General features: G+C 39.8%; 1 long non-coding RNA gene across 1 annotated transcript; it reads right to left on the bottom strand.

The window, feature by feature from the left end:
• Positions 1-553: 553 nt before the first annotated feature.
• Positions 554-3,821, bottom strand: LOC133276972 (uncharacterized). Its single transcript, XR_009746067.1, has 2 exons — positions 3,676-3,821; positions 554-2,703 (listed from the first exon to the last, which is right to left on the bottom strand). It is a non-coding gene; the product is annotated as an uncharacterized LOC133276972 (long non-coding RNA).
• Positions 3,822-3,939: the final 118 nt, after the last annotated feature.

Genomic DNA, 3,939 nt, shown 5'->3' with positions numbered 1-3,939 from the left:
GCAGGCTGTGGCATTTCCTTCAAATCATCCTGTCTCTGTGCCAAAAGTCCACCTTTTTCTCTTGCACTGAATGCAATGAGTTCAGAGTAGCTGCGTATCATGTTAGAGCAGAACAAGCTCTTTTTTTTTTTTTTTTTCCTTAATTTGCTTTCAATATACTTTGAGAGTATTTCCTGAACACAGTTTTTGGAGTCCCTAATACTTCCAAAAAATATTTATTGGCACCAGTTTGAGCAGAACACAGAGAAGAAAAATGACCCCTGCTTTCAAATACTGTTAGGGAGGGGGGGGAAAGGAAGAAAATGTCCTTAAAAGCATATTCCTAAAGCACAGCTTGCTTGGCTTATGAAGGCAGATGAGGAAGTTCTCACTTTGTTTGAACTGATGTGTTTGTGAAATTGTTATTTGTCCCCCACCTCTTCTTTTCTTCTGCAGTGTCCAGTCTTGAAAACAAACTGACAGATGTTCTCTTGGATCAGCTTTTGAGACTTGCAGTGTCAAGAGTGCAAACAGACTTTAGCTGTTTAGTTCAGGAAATGAGATACAGACAATCTGATAAATAAACAGTATTTATTACTCCGGTTTAAAGTGTGCTTTGGATTTCTTTTCAAAATACTCCTATGAAGAACTGAGGATGAATATTAAACATGTGCTCCTAATTTAGAGACCTCAATGGCAAGGTCAGAGTGGTCTTTAACTTACACAGTTTGTGTTGTGAGGTTATACCAGAAGTGAAATTTTCTGAACTTTAACCATATTAAAGAAACAATAATAAGAAATTTGCATTACATAGAAATTTATTCCAAAGAAACTTATAAGACTTATGAATACACAGAGATAAATTAGAATAATAGAATTTAGGACAGTGTGCGAATTAGACTACTTTGTGATTTAAATCGAGACCACAGAGATTTAAATCACTAATACCTAATTACCCAGTTTTGATTGGGACATGACAGAGTGGAAAATGTTCTTATACTCAAGTGATTAAGCGTGTGTTTTAATGGTTTCAGGGTCATAAATTTAGATTTAGGTAATATTTAAATGACATTTCTTTTACCAGCATCATATACATCCCCAGTGTAGCATTAAGCCACCATTTCACTACGTAGTGGAATGTGCCACCCTACTCCTCTGTGACGGCTATGTGGACTACACAGCACAGTACAGACCAGCGTCCACAGTTCCAACAACACATATGCCACCAGGCACAAGAAGGAATAACCAGGGACCATAAACCTACCCTGCATGTACACCAGGAGATGCAAACAGGCAGGTACAATGGGACAATTAACTTCATAAGAAGCCAACACAGACTTTGTTGTGAGAAAGGGGAGAAGAAGGCTTAGAATACAGTAGATGAGTTTTGGAGCTAATTCCTGATACTCTTCTAAGGGCACAGCAACTACATGCTTCAATGTCGTTTGGGACTTGTGTAAAACCACAATTTGTTCCTCAAAAGAGAAGACAGATACCCACTGAGTCACCAGTAACATTTCCATTGCTTTGGATTTGTCTTGAGGCACCTCCCTTCCAACTACGCAGTAAGCATCGTTTCCACCAGACAGAGGTGATTCAGAACCCATGAACGGTCAATTTTCCAAGTGATGGAGAACTATTACTGAATGAGTTATCATTTAAATAGCTTTTAGTGCCACATTTGAATTTTGAATTAATTCAAATTACAGTGAAAGATGTTCAACAAGTAGCACTGATCCATGAAACTTCTTACCCCCTATTCCCAATTACCTGACATTTGGTGTGACTTTCATATTTTTCCTAGCCTTACTCTCTGCATCACTCTTAGTTTTTTCTTTAATAATGAATTTTGAATAAATAAAAAGAAAAGTTGCAAAGACTGAGGTATCCCTTATAGTTCTTGTTTTATCTCTTATAATAAACAGGAAACTGATCAGTACCCATCAGAATATGATTAAAACCCAGTCCTATACATAGGCTTATCTGAGAGAAATTATGTCATCTGTTTTATTTTGGCTACAAGACAACAGTCAACAGAAAATACCTTTCAGATTGTTTTTTATCCTAAATTAATGAGATGCAGACTGATAAGTCAATTATGAAAGATTCTCTGAAACTCCTTAAACTCATCAGCCTTAACTACAAACTTAACAAACCAAACTTAAACTACAAACTCTGCAGTTCAGGTTGCTGTGTTTAGCTGTCCATATTCATCCTGTTTTCCTATATCCTGCTTGATGTCTCCAAGTGTGAGTACGGAAAGAGCTAATATGGATACCAATATAACTATGAAAAATTCTGTAGTCTAACAGCAGTAACTCACAGACTGCTATTTGTAACTTGAAACATTTCTCCCAACCTCTTCCCTGTAACTGTCATCATAAATAATGAAAATATTCATGTTACCAACACAGGGAGCTTGTTTCTTTTTGATCCATGTTTTAGACCTTTTAATTTTTATTAGTCTCCTGTTTCCTTAAAGGGCAAGTTTGTATTAAAACACTGACATTTTTCATCTTTTAGATATTGCTCTATAAATAAAGCTATTTAATAAATCTTACCTTTTCAAAAAGTGGCAAGATGTGTTCTATAGCAAAATTTCACAATTTTCTCATCACAGAACATGTGTGTCTTTAGCTGTTATATATTCTTGGGTTGTTTTTTTTTTTGCTATAAATTAAACTGCAGCTGTTTGGAGAAGCCAGTCTTGTACCAACTCTGCCCCTATAACAGAGGGAACAACAAATCACTAACTGGGGATTCTGGATGATGCCTCCTGCATCCAAGAGATACTTAATGAAGACAGCATTTCTTATTTCTCCCTTCTCACAACCCCACATCCAGATGCAGCTGGTTTGTGCCTACTTAAACCTGGTTCATGGGATCCCATCAGCTTGACATAGCATTTTGTATGACTGCATTAGCTTTATCCCTTCCATGAAGAAGAGGGAACTGCAGGGAGAAATCGAGGCTGGATGTGTCATAAGTAGCAAGTAAGATTTGCCAAGTTTGGTACAGTCTCCAAATGCGCTATGTCAAAGGTCCTTCTCCTAAAGTCAGCTTTTCTCCAAGACAGCTCAACCCATGGCTAAATTAATTAATTTGGAATTTATGACTGGTTGGTACCTCAGAACAAATGTTGCTGCTGAAAGATGGCATGCATAGACAAGGTTTACTCCGCATGTTATGAAGACTACATGGGTTACTAGTTAACAGAGCTTGATACACTGTTCCACTTGACAGCATTACTGAATGTGGTAAGTAATAGATTTAAAAAAAAAAACAAAAAAAAAACAGAAAACCTAAAGAATAAAGGCTTTGGCAATACTTTCTTTTCCTCAAAAGCTACCAGCTCTTATGTTGAAGTAAATGATGGCAGGGAGACAAGTGGATCAGCTTTGACAGTTGAAAAGTGTCTTGTATTACTTTCTGTGATGCCGTGTGTGAAAAGTGGCTACAAGGAGCTCAGTTTCCTGTGTCTCTGCTTCATGAATCCCTGCAAAAAGGGATTCATAGCCAGATGCTGTTGTTTAATACTACCACAGGTGCTTGACCTCCATTACCCTTTGGTGGCAGTGGTGACAAAAATCTTTATTAATGCCGACAATATTCAAGACAATCATGAGGGAAGACAAAATGGCTGCCGGCTTTCTGCCCCCCACGCTCACACGGGTCACAGCTGCCCTCGTCACATACGCTTATATGTTTGCTCTTTTTAGCCCACGTCTGGGCTGTTGGTGCGGGTGGGTCGTCGCACCAGTGCTCAGCCCGAGCCCTTCTTCCCTCGGGGCTATGATTTACCTCCACAGGGGCACCATCTGCCCCGTTGCCATCTAGCTGACGGGAGCTCTCTGCCAGCCGTAGCGAGCCTGCCTAGCCGGCTCCGCCCGCCCGCCCCGTCCAGACGGAGGGCTCCCCTGAGCCAGGCCCTCCCCGGCCCGGCGGCCCGCCCGCGGGGAG

The sequence above is a fragment of the Pezoporus flaviventris genome, unplaced genomic scaffold (assembly GCF_033815535.1).
Source record: "Pezoporus flaviventris isolate CSIRO_AGI_PZ_B2104156 unplaced genomic scaffold, CSIRO_AGI_Pfla_v1 ptg000002l, whole genome shotgun sequence".
Lineage (NCBI taxonomy): Eukaryota > Metazoa > Chordata > Aves > Psittaciformes > Psittacidae > Pezoporus > Pezoporus flaviventris.
The sequence above is the reverse complement of the archived record's forward strand: the minus strand, read 5'-3'. Positions and strand labels throughout refer to the sequence as shown.